The following is a 21,397-nucleotide window of genomic DNA, read 5'->3' as shown; positions in this document are numbered from 1 at the left end:
GTTTTAAAATAATAAGTGGAGTTTTATAAAAGCTTGAATAATTGTTCTAAGAACATTCTTTGGTTAGTAAAAGAGTAGTTAATGGCTAGTAAAAGAGTAGTTAATGGTTAGTAAAAGAGTAGTTAATGGCTAGTAAAAGAGTAGTTAATGGTTAGTAAAAGAGTAGTTAATGGCTAGTAAAAGAGTAGTTAATGGTTAGTAAAAGAGTAGTTAATGGCTAGTAAGAGTAGTTAATGGCTAATAAAAGAGTAGTTAATGGTTAGTAAAAGAGTAGTTAATGGCTAGTAAAAGAGTAGTTAATGGTTAGTAAAAGAGTAGTTAATGGTTAGTAAAAGAGTAGTTAATGGCTAGTAAAAGAGTAGTTAATGGTTAGTAAAAGAGTAGTTAATGGTTAGTAAAAGAGTAGTTAATGGCTAATAAAAGAGTAGTTAATGGTTAGTAAAAGAGTAGTTAATGGCTAGTAAAAGAGTAGTTAATGGTTAGTAAAAGAGTAGTTAATGGTTAGTAAAAGAGTAGTTAATGGCTAGTAAAAGAGTAGTTAATGGTTAGTAAAAGAGTAGTTAATGGTTAGTAAAAGAGTAGTTAATGGCTAATAAAAGAGTAGTTAATGGTTAGTAAAAGAGTAGTTAATGGTTAGTAAAAGAGTAGTTAATGGCTAATAAAAGAGTAGTTAATGGTTAGTAAAAGAGTAGTTAATGGCTAGTAAGAGTAGTTAATGGCTAATAAAAGAGTAGTTAATGGTTAGTAAAAGAGTAGTTAATGGCTAATAAAAGAGTAGTTAATGGCTAATAAAAGAGTAGTTAATGGTTAGTAAAAGAGTAGTTAATGGCTAGTAAAAGAGTAGTTAATGGTTAGTAAAAGAGTAGTTAATGGCTAGTAAGAGTAGTTAATGGCTAATAAAAGAGTAGTTAATGGTTAGTAAAAGAGTAGTTAATGGCTAGTAAAAGAGTAGTTAATGGCTAATAAAAGAGTAGTTAATGGTTAGTAAAAGAGTAGTTAATGGTTAGTAAAAGAGTAGTTAATGGTTAGTAAAAGAGTAGTTAATGGCTAGTAAAAGGGAACATGATGATTCACAATGAAATGTTTCAGAAGTGGTCATTTAAACATGAAATAATGGCATAAATTAAAGAGAAATAAAGTGTTGCTGTTCAAACACATTTCCTAACTTTTTAGTAGATTTAAAGTCTTTCTTCTTTATCTTTCCCTTTAATTAAAGTCACAGTGAAACTGGAAAAATGTACTGGTATTTCTGTGTGTATCAAACTGGTAGCATTACTATATTATTACAAAACAGATTATTTAGTGGGTATAATTGATAGTGGTCATTAATGATTATTGGTGATTATTATTTATTAATTGATATGGTATGGTGATGAGAGGTAGCGAATGTCAATGTGTATATTTATGTACAGTATGAGTGTATGTATATATATATATATATATATATATATGAATGTATATTTGTATGTATATACAGACCCTTTCCAAAAAATTAGAATATCATTGAAAAGTTGTTTAATTTCCATAATACCACTCAAAAAGATAAACTTTCATAGATTATATATTCAGGCCCACAATTTAAATGATTTCAAGTATTTATTTGTTTATTTTTATATAATTTGGGCTTCCAGTAGGGATGGGCAATATTGACAAAATAAAGGCAGGCATACGCTGTGCGATTTTTTCAATCGTTGCACTCAGAGAAAAAAGTCTCTATAAATATGAGATATAAAATGTGAACCAGTCACTGATCTGTCAGTTCATTGATGTGACTTTATTTTATGACTGTGTAATTGGTTAATCATGACCTTGTAATTTTTACAACTTAAACTACCTCTTTTTGTCACATTAGAATGACATTGCAGGATTTGATCCATAGTGACGCTCTGGTCCCTTTAACTGCCTGCAGCCCATGAAGGTGAAGATCCTAAAGGTAAAAGCCCAGACAGCAAAATATGTTTACTGTTGAATTATGGTCTAAAAGGTTGATTTTTGGTTAAGGTCGACGATTGATGGTGAATCATCCATCAAACAATCATCAAATTCTAGCCAATAACCAATGTTGAAAAAATGTTGTTTTGTGGTTAAATTTTTTTGATTGAAATGCCAACGTCTAATCAATGTTGAATCAATGTATGCTGTTTGTCTCTGTAGTTTGACACACGCACACACGCACACACACACACACACACATGCATTCTGGGTAAATTATGAATTAGAAAAGTAGTTTTTTTCATGAGTAAACCAATAGGACAGTCAGTGAGTGTGTGAGCTGATGGTCTCCTTTAATGCTCCTCCCCCTGTAATCAAGTGACATTATCACCATAGCAACAGGCTTCACTTGTTGTATGTATTCATGGGTCAAGGTTGGTCCAGGTGAGACTTTATGAAATTCAACAACTGCCTCTCAGTTCAACAGTTTGACTTGTGCATATGAATGTATTTAGCATGGCCACCACTTAAACACTTCTGGGGCTAAAGTAACAGTGGATAGGAAAGGAGGTACACTGTAAAAAATAATGTACATTTACAGGAAATGTTCTGTAATTTTGCACAGATTTTTCCAGTTTTTCATTAAAACAATGAAATGCTAGTAGATTTACAGACATTTTCAGTAATTTTAAGTTTTCTGTTTAAAATTACAGTTAATTAACCATAATGTAAGATTACATTAATATTATGTTTTTAATGACATTTTAGCTGTAATTTTACATACAATTTTCGGTATTTTTTTACAGGTTTATGACCATTTTCCATAATACAATGTAATAAATGTAACTTAACAGTAACCAGAAGTAATTTAAATATTTACCTTTAGAATTACAAGTATCTAACATAATATGATATTACAATATTAATATGTTTTTAAAGGTAATTCAACATATTTCTTTAATATTCAAATTTGACATAAAATCTGATGTAATTTTACAGATCTTTCCTAATCATGATAATGAAGAAATACATGTAAAATTCCATAAATGTTTTAATCCAAGGTGAGTACCCTCTGAAACACAACACACAGACAATGGGGATAATCAAACTGTGATTGTAAAACAGAAACAAAAAATACCTCAACCACCGTTTATTTATTTTATCAATACATTTTTGTTCCTAAAAATAAACATTATTTTGCTTTTTAATTCCCTGTGAGTGTGTGGTTTATTTTCTGGTATTTTAAAGGTTACATTGAGATTTAAACGTTGATAAGTTACTATATATTTTCTTAGAAGTAAAAAAACCATATTTACCTGTTTTTCTTTTACTGAGAAGAGTCACCATCGTTAAAAGTTATTTAGCATCTCTAGGACTATTTCTTTATTTATGTTTCTACTGTTTACCATTTTTATTCATTACCAAGTAAGAGTACCCAGGACCCGCCCATTGTCTACCACCACCTTAAATAGTATTAAAACCGTGGTCACCTGGGACGGGTGTTACCCAAAGTTTTACAAGTAGTGATATGATACTGTACTTTTTCAGTAACAGTCATGTTTTGATAGATAGGAATAAAACTGCTTAGTGATTATTATTGTTCTTGTTGTGTTTGTTTTCCTAAACTTTAGTGAAATGTAACTGTTTCTACAGGGATGGTGGGATACAGCTTAGTGCAGTATTGTGCTGTTATACACAAAGTGTGGGGGTCCTTTCCCACCCCTGTCACAGGAGCGTGCACGTAGCCAGGCTGAAATCACCTGGGTTAAGTGAGTGAGTTGATATCTCAGTTCATAGTACAGCTGCTCTCTGACAGAGAATGTTTGGTTAGGTGAAACCCGCTAACAGAGTTAAATCCAGGATATACGTATCCAGCTTTGTAGTACAGGCCCACAGAGCTACACATCTTTAAACTACAGATGATCGCTTCATCTTCATAATAAACATCTTTAGAGGAACAAATGTTTACACAAATAATGTGTAGTAGAAGTGGTGTTTGTGTGTCTTTTTTCTAACACATGTGACTTTGTGACACAGAATCTGTGTGAACATGTCCCTGAGGCATTTGTGTGTGTGTGTGCGTGTGCATGCGTGCGTGTGTGTGTGTGTGTGTGTTTTCTCACCCTGCAGCATTTGTGGCTTCAAACCCTCCATGAGTGGCTCTGATTGGCTGCAGGCGGTTCAGAACTACATGAAGGCTCTGCAGTATCCTTTAACATAAGGGTTCTCAACCTGGGGGTCAGGAGTTACACTTAATATATATATAAATATAATATAACACTTAAATATATAAATACATAAATACAGCCACTCCAACTGATCAAATGCTTTCTAAAGCATCTAAAGCACAGGTGTCAAACTCAAGGCCCGGGGCCCAAATCTGGCCCTTTAGAGCATCTATTTCTAGATTCACAGTGTTTATTGTCATGTACACAGTAAGGAAATAAGAAATTGTAAAATGTAATTGAGCCCAACCCTAGAAAGTGTAACAAACTAGCTACGTGTAGTGGAACGCAGTGGCTCTCAAACTTTTGTGTAAAATAGCCTTTATAACACGTGTTATCACTCATTTCATGTGCAATATCTGTAAGTGTGCATAATTATTTACTAATGCCAAATAAAATATGACAAAGACAACTATATTACTCATGAAATATTTATTTATGAAAGTATAAAAAAAAAAATAGGTATAGAGTTTGCCTCTATTATAAAATGAGTGAATACAAAGTCATGTAATGGATAGATTAATGACTGAAAATGAAGGCGGAGCTTCAATGTTTAAGTGTTGTTTCTCATTATTATGAGTGCATTCTAATGTCAAAAGGTTCTGCTACAGCGTGTGTGTGCGTGTGCGTGTGTGTGTGTGTGTTTGGGTGTGTGAGCAGCTTCAGGTTGGACTGGTTCTACATATTTTATCCAGTGAAGTATTGACGGTGTGTTCCAGACACACACACGCACGCACGCACGCACGCACACACACACACACACACAAAAGAACACAAACAAGTAAACAAAAGTTAATTTAAATAAAGATCTTAGTAACAGGTTCAAAATATAAATGATTAATATTAGATTAAAGGCATTGCACTAATAACCTTACCCAAAATAAAAACAACAATAATTGAACTTAAACAGCTGCAGCTTGAAGACTTTAGTATAAACTGTAACTTTGATACTAAATAGAAACATTTAAAGTGGCTCTAGTGATAATTTAGCTCATCAATTATGATTATTATTAATACTAAAATGTTTTACTATTGACATTCACTTTTTGTGAAAAGATCCGAAACTTCCAGATTTAACAATAAATTATAAAATATCAGTAATGAACACACATCAAGCTAATCCTAACTGTATAAAACATGAACTATGATGTCACTCTTTACATTTGCATTAAAATACACAGTATCTTAAAATTACGTTAAACTTCAATGAAATAAATTTATAGACCACTGTTGCCATGCAATCAGTGTTTCTGTTTAGTGCTAGCTGCTAACAGCTAGCGCTCTGCTAGCTGCTATCATATTTACATATGTCATAAGACGCAGAGAGAGAAGGAGGCAGAATACAGGAGTAGCATTCCTTGAACCAATCCATGTTTATTTACCAAACAAAAGTAACTTAAATCCAACGAGGAGGAGGTTCAGGAAACAAAACACAGCAGGACACGAGGAGGAGAGACAACATACAATGATCCCACAGTCATTCTGTGTCCAAGCACACAGCTATATAGTGAGGGAATCTTGATTGGGAATGGGCCACACCTGTGTGGAAACATGAGGGAGCTAATCAATCACCAACCAAGCACACAGACATCACTGGGGGGCGGAGCCACAAGCAGGAACACCTGAAACACAGACAAGAGTTAAACTAGAACACAGAATAAACAAAGACTCAGAACAAAAGTGCTAAACACAAACAGAACCTGACAGTTTCTTTTCTAAATCAATCTAATGAATAAATAAAGGATGAATAGTTGAGATTAAAGGACCCACTTCATAAATAGCTACACTTAAATATATAAATACATAAATACACTAACTGATCAAAGGCTTTCTAAAGCATCTAAAGCACAGGTGTCAAACTTAAAGGGGACAAATCATGGTTTTAATTCCTTCCTTTTTACATATAAATCATACAGTTGTGGTCTATATAAAGCGGAACTGCAATACTTGGGTCTGAATTCCTCATTATTATAGCTCCACCCCTTTTCTACCCCTTTTCTGATGTGCTTCTGAGAGCAACTCGTTTTGGTGCGGTCTCTTTAAATGCAAATGAGACACTCCATACCCCGCCCCCTCTTCAGGTGACACTCGGTTCAACTCCACCCTGCTCGGCCATTTTTGTAGTTTGATAGAAGAGATACGGCTATGTAGCGGAGCATGAACTTTTTATTCACACGTTATTTACAAAATGTCAACAACGTTAGACTTGTCCTTCCAGCCTTACATGTTCCAGCCAGAGTCTGACCCAGTGGAGCGAGTTGAAAATAAAGATGATGAACCTGCAGAACCCTAACAAGTGAGCTAACACAAGCACCGAGCTAACGCTAGCGCCAAGCTAACGTCACAAAATGCATTTTAATACAGTCTTTTTGGAGACAAAAACGGCAAAATGAAATGACTAATGAAAACTTTAGACTTAAATTAAATCACGTAGGCCATATCATCAAGGATCTAAAACGAGCACACAGCGCTAACATATGAAGACGGTGCAACTGCTAATGCTAACAAAACAATAACAGGGACGTCTTATCACTTTTTAGCGTTATTTACAGCTTACCGAAGTGCTCTGTTCATCGTCTCCAAAGATAGAAGGAATTGAACCCTCAATCAGACAAAGTCTTTCTGTAAATCCTTCTTTATACTGGTGGAGGTTGATGAAGCGGTCATCCTTGAAGTGCTTCGCACACACAAAAATGATCTTACCCACAGATGTGGTACATTTCTATAAAAAATAAAACTCAACCAGACACTTTGAAAAGGTTCTGATGCTGGGAGACGGTGTAATGAAGTGTGTGGGTTACTACATCCAACAACCCAACATTTTGACTTATCCTCTCGTAACTTCTGCATCCTTGAGCTTGGACTACAAAATAAAAGCGAGAAATAAAAATGGCGGATTGCTCAAAATGTTGGGCCTGGAGTTGATGTCCTAATTTGGCAGTTCCGCTGCAATTACTGTGACGTTATTGTTCAAAAAACGTAATAGAGAATAGAAAAATTGAAACAGATTGAAAAATATGACCAAAACAGAATATAAAGATATCAATGGAGCACCTGAAGAGACTAATTTGATTTTTTCTGTACTTCTAAACAATCTAAATATACAACAAAATGCATTTAAGGGCTAAAAAAGTGGATTTAACATGACATGTCCCCTTTAATAACAAACAGCTTGAGAATACTTTTGGCTTAATGGACAGCATGTGTGAGTGAGTTCTGTAGTGTGGCTTGTTTAGGTGAAGATCTGGGTTAGGACGTTGGATTACTATTGCAACAACACATCATCAATAGGATAAAACTAACCTGTCTCAACCTGGTTAGTTTTAGTTTAGTTTAGTTTTCATTCTGCTTTACTTCTGAGAAGTATTGTGACTCCTAAAAACAGTAGTTTAATACATTAGGTGTCAAATAAACATATATGGACACAGGAGATATTGTAACTTCCTATAATATAATAATCTAAAATAGAAATGTTGATATAACTAAAATTTCAATAGATTTCCCAGACCTACTGTCCACATATACGTCATGACCTTTTGAAATGAAAACAGAAATCTGTGTGGTTGCCTCACATTTACCTGCCATAGGATGAAATTAATTATAGTTTGTATAAATTGATCATTGTCAAAAAAAAATGGAATTTATTTCAGTGGTAAACTTGACCATTCTATTGTTTCCAGGTGTGGCCCCTAAAAATGGTCGGTTTGGGGACAAACATCAAGCCCCTTTGCAGGATAACTTTGAAGGAGGTGAGCTGACTTGAGAAATGATTAATACTCATTGCAACAGGCTGGATATGTATCACTGCTCCTGAATAGATGTGATGCTGAGCTGCTCAGTGCCATTTGTGCAGTTTCAGCTGTGCTGGAACAGAGAGACGTCTCATACCTGCAGGACTGCAGACCTCTAGGACTGCTCAGCTCGTGGGCCTGGATATTAGCAGTAAATGTAACGATAGCATGTTACTGAAACCTATGTGAAATATGCATATTTTCAACTAGATTAATTTACATGGTAAAAACTGTTCTGAAAAGATGAAAAAGTGGTAGACATTAAAAGAAACAGGGTGAACCCCTACATTGTGATTTTCTCTGTAAGACTGAAATGTATCCAGTATGTTTTGTTAAAAGTGATTAGGTTCCCGGCTTAACGGGCCCCTTAACATATGTGAGAACCGGACCTCTCGTCGGTTCCCTTCCGGGCCCCCAGGGGTCTGAAGTGTGGGCCTTCAGAGATGAACTTGAGTAACTTCCCAGTAGATGGTGCTAGAGGTCTGATTTTTTGATATGTTATAGAGTTTATTGAGACCTTTCCAAAGGTGTAAAGCACAAGTCTGTGGCCCATACACAAGCTGAGATACACCTCATCAGTGGAATTTCACATTTTCTTCTCTTGCCTAATTCGCCACTAGAAGGCGCTGGAGGTCTGATTTTTTGATATGTTTTAGAGCTCATTGAGACCTTTTCAACGATGTAAAGCACAAGTTTGTGGCATCTTCCTATCAAAAGTTATTGACCATTTGGTCTAAAAAAAAATGGCTGCCAGTAAAAAGTGTTGACAGGAAAATCTGGAAAAATGGTAATAACTCAGGAACGCAAGGTGCTATCGAGATGGGGTCAACTGTTCCTATATCGGCTTAACGGGCCCCTTAACATATGTGAGAACCGGACCTCTCGTCGGTTCCCTTCCGGGCCCCCAGGGGTCTGAGGTGTGGGCCTTCAGAGATAAACTTGAATAACTTCCCAGTAGATGGTGCTAGAGGTCTGATTTTTTGATATGTTATAGAGTTTATTGAGACCTTTCCAAAGGTGTAAAGCACAAGTCTGTGGCACATACACAAGCTGAGATACACCTCATCAGTGGAATTTCAGATTTTCTTCTCTTGCCTAATTCGCCACTACAAGGCGCTGGAGGTCTGATTTTTTGATATGTTTTAGAGCTCATTGAGACCTTTTCAACGATGTAAAGCACAAGTTTGTGGCATCTTCCTATCAAAAGTTATTGACCATTTGGTCTAAAAAAAAATGGCTGCCAGTAAAAAGTGCTGACAGGGAAATCTGGAAAAATGGTAATAACTCAGGAACGCAAGGTGCTATCGAGATGGGGTCAACTGTTCCTATATCGGCTTAACGGGCCCCTTAACATATGTGAGAACCGGACCTCTCATCGGTTCCCTTCCGGGCCCCCAGGGGTCTGAGGTGTGGGCCTTCAGAGATAAACTTGCATAACTTCCCAGTAGATGGTGCTAGAGGTCTGATTTTTTGATATGTTATAGAGTTTATTGAGACCTTTCCAAAGGTGTAAAGCACAAGTCTGTGGCCCATACACAAGCTGAGATACACCTCATCAGTGGAATTTCACATTTTCTTCTCTTGCCTAATTCGCCACTAGAAGGCGCTGGAGGTCTGATTTCTTTTAATATGTTTTAGAGCTCATTGAGACCTTTTCAACGATGTAAAGCACAAGTTTGTGGCATCTTCCTATCAAAAGTTATTGACCATTTGGTCTAAAAAAAAATGGCTGCCAGTAAAAAGTGTTGACAGGAAAATCTGGAAAAATGGTAATAACTCAGGAACGCAAGGTGCTATCGAGATGGGGTCAACTGTTCCTATATCGGCTTAACGGGCCCCTTAACATATGTGAGAACCGGACCTCTCGTCGGTTCCCTTCCGGGCCCCCAGGGGTCTGAGGTGTGGGCCTTCAGAGATAAACTTGAATAACTTCCCAGTAGATGGTGCTAGAGGTCTGACTTTTTGATATGTTATAGAGTTTATTGAGACCTTTCCAAAGGTGTAAAGCACAAGTCTGTGGCCCATACACAAGCTGAGATACACCTCATCAGTGGAATTTCACATTTTCTTCTCTTGCCTAATTCGCCACTAGAAGGCGCTGGAGGTCTGATTTCTTTTAATGTGTTTTAGAGCTCATTGAGACCTTTTCAACGATGTAAAGCACAAGTTTGTGGCATCTTCCTATCAAAAGTTATTGACCATTTGGTCTAAAAAAAAATGGCTGCCAGTAAAAAGTGTTGACAGGAAAATCTGGAAAAATGGTAATAACTCAGGAACGCAAGGTGCTATCGAGATGGGGTCAACTGTTCCTATATCGGCTTAACGGGCCCCTTAACATATGTGAGAACCGGACCTCTCGTCGGTTCCCTTCTGGGCCCCCAGGGGTCTGAGGTGTGGGCCTTCAGAGATGAACTTGAGTAACTTCCCAGTAGATGGTGTTAGAGGTCTGATTTTTTGATATGTTATAGAGTTTATTGAGACCTTTCCAAAGGTGTAAAGCACAAGTCTGTGGCCCATACACAAGCTGAGATACACCTCATCAGTGGAATTTCACATTTTCTTCTCTTGCCTAATTCGCCACTAGAAGGCGCTGGAGGTCTGATTTCTTTTAATATGTTTTAGAGCTCATTGAGACCTTTTCAACGATGTAAAGCACAAGTTTGTGGCATCTTCCTATCAAAAGTTATTGACCATTTGGTCTAAAAAAAAATGGCTGCCAGTAAAAAGTGCTGACAGGGAAATCTGGAAAAATGGTAATAACTCAGGAACGCAAGGTGCTATCGAGATGGGGTCAACTGTTCCTATATCGGCTTAACGGGCCCCTTAACATATGTGAGAACCGGACCTCTCGTCGGTTCCCTTCCGGGCCCCCAGGGGTCTGAGGTGTGGGCCTTCAGAGATAAACTTGCATAACTTCCCAGTAGATGGTGCTAGAGGTCCGATTTTTTGATATGTTATAGAGTTTATTGAGACCTTTCCAAAGGTGTAAAGCACAAGTCTGTGGCCCATACACAAGCTGAGATACACCTCATCAGTGGAATTTCACATTTTCTTCTCTTGCCTAATTCGCCACTAGAAGGCGCTGGAGGTCTGATTTCTTTTAATATGTTTTAGAGCTCATTGAGACCTTTTCAACGATGTAAAGCACAAGTTTGTGGCATCTTCCTATCAAAAGTTATTGACCATTTGGTCTAAAAAAAAATGGCTGCCAGTAAAAAGTGCTGACAGGGAAATCTGGAAAAATGGTAATAACTCAGGAACGCAAGGTGCTATCGAGATGGGGTCAACTGTTCCTATATCGGCTTAACGGGCCCCTTAACATATGTGAGAACCGGACCTCTCGTCGGTTCCCTTCCGGGCCCCCAGGGGTCTGAGGTGTGGGCCTTCAGAGATAAACTTGCATAACTTCCCAGTAGATGGTGCTAGAGGTCTGATTTTTTGATATGTTATAGAGTTTATTGAGACCTTTCCAAAGGTGTAAAGCACAAGTCTGTGGCCCATACACAAGCTGAGATACACCTCATCAGTGGAATTTCACATTTTCTTCTCTTGCCTAATTCGCCACTAGAAGGCGCTGGAGGTCTGATTTCTTTTAATATGTTTTAGAGCTCATTGAGACCTTTTCAACGATGTAAAGCACAAGTTTGTGGCATCTTCCTATCAAAAGTTATTGACCATTTGGTCTAAAAAAAAATGGCTGCCAGTAAAAAGTGCTGATAGGGAAATCTGGAAAAATGGTAATAACTCAGGAACGCAAGGTGCTATCGAGATGGGGTCAACTGTTCCTATATCGGCTTAACGGGCCCCTTAACATATGTGAGAACCGGACCTCTCGTCGGTTCCCTTCCGGGCCCCCAGGGGTCTGAGGTGTGGGCCTTCAGAGATAAACTTGCATAACTTCCCAGTAGATGGTGCTAGAGGTCTGATTTTTTGATATGTTATAGAGTTTATTGAGACCTTTCCAAAGGTGTAAAGCACAAGTCTGTGGCCCATACACAAGCTGAGATACACCTCATCAGTGGAATTTCACATTTTCTTCTCTTGCCTAATTCGCCACTAGAAGGCGCTGGAGGTCTGATTTCTTTTAATATGTTTTAGAGCTCATTGAGACCTTTTCAACGATGTAAAGCACAAGTTTGTGGCATCTTCCTATCAAAAGTTATTGACCATTTGGTCTAAAAAAAAATGGCTGCCAGTAAAAAGTGCTGACAGGGAAATCTGGAAAAATGGTAATAACTCAGGAACGCAAGGTGCTATCGAGATGGGGTCAACTGTTCCTATATCGGCTTAACGGGCCCCTTAACATATGTGAGAACCGGACCTCTCGTCGGTTCCCTTCCGGGCCCCCAGGGGTCTGAGGTGTGGGCCTTCAGAGATAAACTTGCATAACTTCCCAGTAGATGGTGCTAGAGGTCTGATTTTTTGATATGTTATAGAGTTTATTGAGACCTTTCCAAAGGTGTAAAGCACAAGTCTGTGGCCCATACACAAGCAGAGATACACCTCATCAGTGGAATTTCACATTTTCTTCTCTTGCCTAATTCGCCACTAGAAGGCGCTGGAGGTCTGATTTCTTTTAATATGTTTTAGAGCTCATTGAGACCTTTTCAACGATGTAAAGCACAAGTTTGTGGCATCTTCCTATCAAAAGTTATTGACCATTTGGTCTAAAAAAAAATGGCTGCCAGTAAAAAGTGCTGATAGGGAAATCTGGAAAAATGGTAATAACTCAGGAACGCAAGGTGCTATCGAGATGGGGTCAACTGTTCCTATATCGGCTTAACGGGCCCCTTAACATATGTGAGAACCGGACCTCTCGTCGGTTCCCTTCCGGGCCCCCAGGGGTCTGAGGTGTGGGCCTTCAGAGATGAACTTGCATAACTTCCCAGTAGATGGTGCTAGAGGTCTGATTTTTTGATATGTTATAGAGTTTATTGAGACCTTTCCAAAGGTGTAAAGCACAAGTCTGTGGCCCATACACAAGCTGAGATACACCTCATCAGTGGAATTTCACATTTTCTTCTCTTGCCTAATTCGCCACTAGAAGGCGCTGGAGGTCTGATTTCTTTTAATATGTTTTAGAGCTCATTGAGACCTTTTCAACGATGTAAAGCACAAGTTTGTGGCATCTTCCTATCAAAAGTTATTGACCATTTGGTCTAAAAAAAAATGGCTGCCAGTAAAAAGTGCTGACAGGGAAATCTGGAAAAATGGTAATAACTCAGGAACGCAACACAGCAAAAAGTGGAGTGTTGATTCAACTCCCACAGAGTCAATTTTAACACTTTTTCAGGGTTTATATAGCTCCACACTCTACAGAGTTAAATTAACACTTTCAAAATAGTTAAATATCTAACACTGTGTCAGAGTTACTTTTTAACTCAATAAACTGGGTTAAATTAACACTAATCGAGTTATTATTAACACTGATTCAGAGTTACTTTTTAACTCAATAAACTGGGTTAAATTAACACTAATCGAGTTATTATTAACACTGATTCAGAGTTACTTTTTAACTCAATAAACTGGGTTAAATTAACAATAATCGAGTTATTATTAACACTGATTCAGAGTTACTTTTTAACTCAATAAACTGGGTTAAATCAACACTAATCGAGTTATTATTAACACTGATTCAGAGTTACTTTTTAACTCAATAAACTGGGTTAAATTAACACTAATCGAGTTATTAATACTGATTTAGAGTTACTTTTTAACTCAATAAACTGGGTTAATTTAACAGTGATTTATCATTAACACTGATTCAGAGTTCCTTTGTAACCTGGTTTAGTGAGTTACATTAACAAAACATACAAAGTTCTTACTTCTAATTATGAAATAATTTAATATAACTAGTAGTAAAATTAAAATGATTGACAATGACATAATTCCAAGAAAAATGATGCATTTGCAAAAATATTTATTTTATAGCTCTTCTCCCATTATACAATTAAAAGATTGTGAATGAAGGTATGACATATAAACTTTCATTTGTAGCTCCATATGAGCTTTGAATATCAAAAGGTTGGTGACATTTCAGTTCCATTGTTTTTATGACATGCTGTTTTTCTGTTCGTTTCACTTTGAACGCATGGTGATGGTCATCAAAGTTCACTGTAAAAAGCTCCAGTGTCAGTAAAAAAATGTCATTTTCAAGCAAAAGTACATCAAGTATTTCACCAAAGACTGGCATCTCTTCCTCCATTGAATTGCAAACAACAAGCCCAGCTCTGTACTCAACGCCATCAACTTTCACCCAACTTGTTTCGAACACCTCTTTTGACATCATTTGAAGCATTTCACTGTTGACCACATATCTTGGAGAAAATGATTTGATGGGCCCATATTCCTTTTTTTTTAAAGGAAAAGTTTCCCAATGGAAAGCAATGGCCATCTGATGCCTTTTTGCAAGTGATTTGGTTATGTTTTTGAAATTTTTAAAATAATTTTTAAACAATTTGTGCTTCGCCTCAAACCTCATAGACCAGACAAACAATAAGGGGCCAATTTTCCGAATAGAAGATGGATAGTGAATCATAAAATGATGCTTGGGAATCAAGTTTCTTTGAGGACACAAGTGCTTGAATAATTTGTGGTGGTCAACAATGAGATTTTTCAAATACACAGTCATACCCAAAGTGAGAGAAGGAGAAAGCACAATGTCCATTATTTGGAGTAAGAGTAGTAGTAATTCCCAGTGTCCGTTTCCCACTGGAATAATGTCACCAAACAAAAGAGGGATGTTTTTCACGAGACACAATGTCTGGATGGAGTTCAAGCCAATGCCATTGCCAGCACTATCCAAAATGATTTTTGTGGGGCGGTTTTTTCTGTCTAAAAAACCATAGTCAAATCCATAAATTCGGGAAAGCAAGTCCTGTTCTGATATAAAGTTTTTTATGAGATATTGAAATAACAGTTTGGTCTCATACTGGGCAACACCTTCAAGAAGGTCATGCATTATATCAAATGAATAGTTATTGCAAACATGGAAATACTGTAACGAATTTAGTGCTGAATTTCTTTTCAAGCCATACAAAGACCTTAACTGAGTGTTTTCCTTGAGAGACTGGCAATGGATGTCAAACATATCTTTTCCACGAATAATCACTTTAGGGTTATCCTCAGTATACACCGTTTGACAGTCATCTTTCTCAATCAAACAAATGCGACAGAAATGATGGCTATTGAAGGATTCGTTAAAACCGAGAATTGAGTGCATTCCAAGATTATCTCCAGTGATCTGAGAGATTGTACCAAATACTGGCTCATCAGAAAATGGAAGAATAAGCCCTTGGCTTTCGAGTTGTTTCACGTCATTTATTAATGGGTCCAATATATTATCAAAGCCATACTTATGCAGATCTACTGTGTGGAAAAGTGAAACTAAATGGATGTTCATCAAAATAGAGTTAAATTTTGGAGGAAGATTTCTTACAATGAAATAAATGCAACCAATTTTGTGGATTCCACGTTTTGAGCCAAGGGGATTTGCCGTTTCAAAATCATCGTAGTATAGCTGAATTTGTAATGCATGTCTTTGGGCTGAAAACAGGGGGTGAGTTTTAAAGTAACTTCCATCACAAAAGTCATGGTAAGTATCAGGGTCGGACGTACACTCTTTCTTCAGAAAATCACAAATCTCTGGATTTCTACACATGAACTTTAAAGATTCCATAATAGGTACATATATGAAAGTATCCTTTACAGACACTTGATCATAAGTGCCCGATTTTTGATTACGCCTGGTGTCATATCTCACTCCGAGTGTTATTTCTCTCGGCTCTACAACTCCCCATTTCTGGCTGAAGTATTTATTTCGTTTCCATTCTGTATTCAGATGAGTGAAAGGGTTTTCCATTTTTTCAAAACATTCATTTATGACAGATTTGTCGGGGTCAGTTGAGGGTAAAGCAGAAAAAATGGCTTCCTTTGCTTCTGAGCGAAGCTCACTTGTTAAATCCTCCAAATCTCCTACAAGTGAAGATACCAAACTGTTAGATATGCCACTACCTTGCAGTTTTGCCACAATCATGCCACACATTTCTTTGGATAAATGCCCGGTAGGTCCTGAAACACGGCTTTCTGGAACATGTGAAGAACTAGACACCTGAAGAACATTGGATGAACTTTGAGAAAGATTTGGGGAATCAATTTGGTCATCCAAACCATGTGAAACTTGGTCACCAAATGAACGAGCAACAACTGAATTTTGAGCAAATACTTGAATATTACTGTGCACAATATTGAGGTGCTTCCTAAAGCCTGCATAAGTTTGAAACTGAAGTCTGCAGTTTGGCTGACAGCAAAGCAACTTATACTTAGGCCCAGGATAATAACAATGTTCAACTCTTAAATGGGAAATCAACTGCTGACTGCTGGAATAAACTTCCTTACACAAAAAACACATCAACATTGTCCTCGCAAAACCTTCAAGAGACTGCCTTGCCTTTAACTAAGGGTTGTGAGAAGTACTTCCTGGTTTAGAAGTTTGGCTCTCATGTCTCGAACTCTTGGCGACTCCTTCATTTTTCCCATATCAATATTATAAACTGTTGTCTGGAGAAAGGTGTAGAAATGTACAAGTGCCCTATCATAAGACACATTGAATACAAAATGAGCTTTAAATAGCTCATCAAATGCCCCAATGAAACGGTTTGCCTGGCAAGGGATGAGATGTTTGTCCATGGAGATGTAGAAGCTGTCGATGTTCCTCTTCTGGCGACCAACGGCTAGGAGGTATGGCTGCTGGCACTGCTGATTCCGAAGATGCTCCTCCAAACTGCAGCAAGACTAAGGGTTTACACAAGGACAGGGGACATTTGACACAAGTTAAATCAGAGAAAACAGCATGACAGAAGTGAACACAAACACCCTCTGTAACTTGTCTAATTTGTTTCATCCACCTCTTGACCACCTTTAAACATGATAAAAATGAATAAATATTAAATTACCTTGTGAAAGACGACAAGTTTTTTGACTGCATCAGAGGCGCTTATTTTTGGAGATTTCGGTCCCCCAGGTGGTGGCGGAAGGAGATATAACAGCAACAAAAGGGAGGCCATCTCTTTGTCATAAGCTATAGACAAAGAACAGACAGAATGAATTGACGGAAAATACTTTGAAATGCATTAATTTGATATTTTTAATTAAAACGAGATTAGAATAAAGAGCATTTTCCTGTTGAAAGTTTGTGAATTCTGGAGGCTGAACAGAATGGTTTGCAAAGGGTTAAAAGCAGTTACAATGTTGAAAAGATTGAAAATCCTGAATTTTTTAAGTTGATGTGTGCTGCAATAAATTGTAAATTGACAGTTAAAGGATGTTAGTGAAGCAAGAGCTGAGAGAATATAGCCCCCAATATATCTGATTTAAAAACATCAATCCTCATATGTTTAAATGGTGAATATAATGCTTTAAATTTTATGATCAACTAGTGACCAACCATAAGCCTTCACTTAGTAGTAGGCAGTAAACATCTTCTTTTGAGTCATTCACGTTTATTTCTTAGAGAAGAAATAAACAATCTACATTGAAGAAATTTAGTTACAAAAAAATGTAATAAAATCAAATAATTCTTATTTAATAGAGTTTTGGAATGTAACTGCTTGTAACAAATTCTAAAGAGCAAAACTCACTTGTTGCCTCATCACTTCCTGGTTGACTCTCTGCTGACTGAACCAATTCACGCAGCTCCGGTGTTGAGGTGAGCTGCTTGGCCTCTTTGATGACGTTAGATCTGAAGATCGGATCCCATTTCTGAAGCAGTCTGGTGGATACCTCATCATCAAACAGAAGAGTGAAGTCTTGATTCACCTGTGAGAAAGAAAATATATTACTACCACCTTCAGAACCAAATTTCAAGTCCTTCTCAACATAGACCACTGCATACTTACTAATCCTTTTGTATCCATGAATCTTGGGAAGATAGACAGGATATCAAGAATTTTGGCAGGGTCATTGATAAGTTTTCGACGATGTTGAAATGTCTCTCTCATCTTTTGGAGAATTAAAGAAGTGTCTGTTGCATGGTTGAGCAAAGAGATTGCCTCTTGGCAGGCATCTCCCTCAAGCTGCTTCTCAACATCACTGGATCGTTGCAAATTAGGGCCCCCTGAAGGAAAGAACACAACAGTTTAAAGAAAATAAGCCCTATCTGCTGATCAGATAGGTAAATAAAAACAAAATAACATTTCAGACCTACAGAGTTGTGGAAAAGGTGAGAACATAGGACCCTTAAACCCTTTTCATTCAATTCTATACTGGTTGACATAAAAAATGGTGACTATAGTCTAAAAGGCACTTAGCAAGTATGTTACCTCCTACTCCCCCTTGCGAAAAGCCAGTGGGGCTATTTGGAGCTACAGATCCTCGTCGACTCTTTCTTTTGACTGTCTTCAGACGCCAAGAAATGTAGCCTGTGCTGCTTGCAGCATCATAGAAGTGTTCCTAAAATGGAAATTAATTCACAATGTGTTGTCACTCATAAGTAATCTTAGAATTTGAACATCCCCTCAAACACAACCCAAAACATACAAATTATGTAAAAAAAATAAAAGTAAAATATTAACTATACATACATAGCCTTTCTTGGAGTAAGGGTCTTTGAGGGACGGGAACACAGTCACTATCCCCAGAGCATATTCTTCTCTAACAGCTTTGGTGGGGATGTGCCTGAGAAGAAAGATTGAGGTGGAATTATTTATGTAATTTGCATTCTTTATGTAATGGTTAAACAGTTATTTTTCTTATCAAAGTCTTAATAAAGAGGACAAGATTACCCATGTTTATCAATCATGTGGGCCACTATTATATTGACCAGTTTTCTTCTGGTAGCATCTGTAAGAGTTTGTGTTGTGTGATATTCCTCGAGAACCTCTTTACCACCTGAACTGGTTTCAAGTAATGTTTCGATCAACGTAAGGAAAAAAAAAGAAAGCCAAAAAAAATTGTGATTAACAGCAGAATAATAGATAGATACATTTAAAGAAATCTGTGAGAAGTGAGGATTGTTGCAACCTTTTTAGCAGACGCTGCATTGATTATTCCTTCAACTCTGGATTTCTTCCTAGGGACCTCATCTAGAAGTATAGTTGATGCACTTGAACTGAAGCTAGATTCAGACCACTCAGATGGAGAGGACAAGGAGGAATCGGAAAACCCTAGAAGGAAAAGAAAAACAATTATTTTGCACTACAAAAGTGAATTACATCAATTCCACAATACACTTAACATAGGTTACACCATCTGGAATTGGATTGGGTCATACCATTGACTGCTACATTTCTTACCATCATTTGAGAAAGCTGTTAGAACCAGACTGCCTTGGCTGACAAGGTCACTGAAAATGTCTTCATCAACTTCTGTTCCCGTTGTATCTTTGTACACTACTTTTGCGTCAGGTGGCATGCAAAATCTCTCAATGACTAGAAAAAGATAAAACAGAGTTAGATAAAATCCCATACACAATATTCATTCAATTTTTAGTCTATATGTAAAAACAAACCTTTTTCATGGAACTCCATGAAATCAAACTGTCCATCGACATCATTCACCTTCACATACTTCTGCTGTTGGCAGTAACGAACCTGGATCAGCATGCTGAGACCTACAAAAAACAAATTAAATTGACAGTAATAAGCACTTGATGTAAAAAACAAAACAAAATGAAGCAATTCAAGTTGAAATGATTAATAACACTTATAAACACACATCATGCAGGTTATACCCTGTAAAGACTGTCAAAGCTTTGACACACATGCAGTGGATTTTAAAATAATCCTGTCAAGCTTGGTCACTTAGTCTGTACATTTGCATGGCCCGATAGAGTGCATCTGCGATTTTTGGACATGTGAATGGTAAAACGAATCAATGGTGCCCCCTTGAACATTTTATTTGCCCCAGATTTCTGTGATGAATCCTGATCAAATGTTACTCCGTTTTTTATCTTTTGTAATAAATTGTTTGGGTTTTTTTTAATTTTCTGCCTTTTCCAGTCAAAACAAAGTTATGTAAGAGTTTTGTACATAATTAAATGTGTAAATAAAATTATTGAACAAAAAAAAAAAAAAAATATTATTTGCCCCAGACTAGCACTGATGACATAACTGTAAAAAACTTCTGCAAAATATTCAAAAACATTCTAAAACGTACAGTCGAATTTGTCGAACCAAATAATCCCAGCTACAGGTCAACTGACACCGCACCCTGTGGTCACAGTTTTTGTCAGGTCACAGATTCTGTCACAACACCGGCACAGTCAAGTCCACTGAGTCCGACCTCTGTGGTAGCGGTGGCGGGGTAGTCTCTGCATCTGGCCACTCTAAAGGCACGTTGACACCGGACGCGGCAGAACCCGTCGAAAGCGTCAGGTTTACATCCAATATACATAGTGGACGCTAGTGATGCGCGGGGTCGGGATTTTTTCAACCGGCGGGGCCCAGCATAAATGGCTAAAACCAACCCGCACCACCTGCCCCGAGCTTCTGCCTCTATTTACAGAACCCAACCCAACCAGCAAGAATAAAATCCACAGACATAATGGTCATACTAATCCGTTATATTTTAGCTAGTATGCATGGAAAGTGGAAACAGACTCCATATTGCAACAGCTGCATCATTAGCACATTTCACCGAACACTTCGGTGAACAGGTGCTTGCTTCACCAAGCAAGCGTAACAAAATAACTGTAAACTCCTGACCTTATCTTTGACCGCATTTCCTCCTCCATGTTGTTACGGTTAGTAAAGAAAAAAGGATATTCCACATGGTGCACACGCCTCACGATGTACTGCGCACGGTGCTAGCCAGCGCTGATGAGCTGCAGGTGTGATGCATTCATGGACAGTCGTAATGTTCTAAATTGGCCAATGGGAGCCCAAACACATAACTTCACGCACACACACAGTACCTTTTTAATTTACATGTTATTATACATGGACACATCACACGAAAAGGCGACTGTCCGTTCAAATTACCCGCCCCAACCCGAACCGAACCGACATTAATTGACAATATCTTCACCCGCTCCGGTGCAACCGCATGTTAATGTCCAACTCATAGCTAAAATATATTAGAAAGTAGATATTTCATTTTTAAATGCTGCCTGTCATTTGACACTATTGATAATTTTGAATTAGTTAACTTACCTTCAGCGAAAAACTCCTCTCGACTTCAGCAGCAGCTCCAGCAGATGGAAAATGGCGCGCACAGCATCAATGCACGGGGTTTCAAGCCTGAAGTCCAGGGGCATTGCTGAAGCAAGGCACATTAACACTGTAGAGATGTAAGGAGGACATCGCTACAGTGTTGATTTGCTTGGACGTGACTAACTCTGTTAAACAACTCCAACACTGAACACCATTTGAATCAGAATGTGTTAAAATAACACCCTAAGAGTGGAAATCAACTCTGATTCATTTACGTCTGAAATATCAACACTCCAATTTT

The 21,397-nt window shown here is 37.6% G+C and overlaps 2 long non-coding RNA genes across 2 annotated transcripts; one reads left to right on the top strand and one right to left on the bottom strand.

Annotated features, from left to right (window-relative positions):
* Window positions 1-1,852: 1,852 nt before the first annotated feature.
* On the top strand, window positions 1,853-3,667 carry LOC114459386 (uncharacterized). The gene is made up of 3 exons (XR_003673334.1): window positions 1,853-1,933; window positions 2,932-2,993; window positions 3,586-3,667. It is a non-coding gene; the product is annotated as an uncharacterized LOC114459386 (long non-coding RNA).
* A 15,255-nt stretch (window positions 3,668-18,922) lies between these two features.
* LOC114459385 (uncharacterized) lies at window positions 18,923-19,561 on the bottom strand. Its single transcript, XR_003673333.1, has 3 exons — window positions 19,455-19,561; window positions 19,240-19,374; window positions 18,923-19,110 (listed from the first exon to the last, which is right to left on the bottom strand). It is a non-coding gene; the product is annotated as an uncharacterized LOC114459385 (long non-coding RNA).
* Between the last annotated feature and the right edge of the window lie 1,836 nt (window positions 19,562-21,397).

This window comes from Gouania willdenowi, unplaced genomic scaffold (assembly GCF_900634775.1).
Source record: "Gouania willdenowi unplaced genomic scaffold, fGouWil2.1 scaffold_309_arrow_ctg1, whole genome shotgun sequence".
Lineage (NCBI taxonomy): Eukaryota > Metazoa > Chordata > Actinopteri > Blenniiformes > Gobiesocidae > Gouania > Gouania willdenowi.
This window is presented reverse-complemented; position numbering and strand designations above follow the sequence as displayed.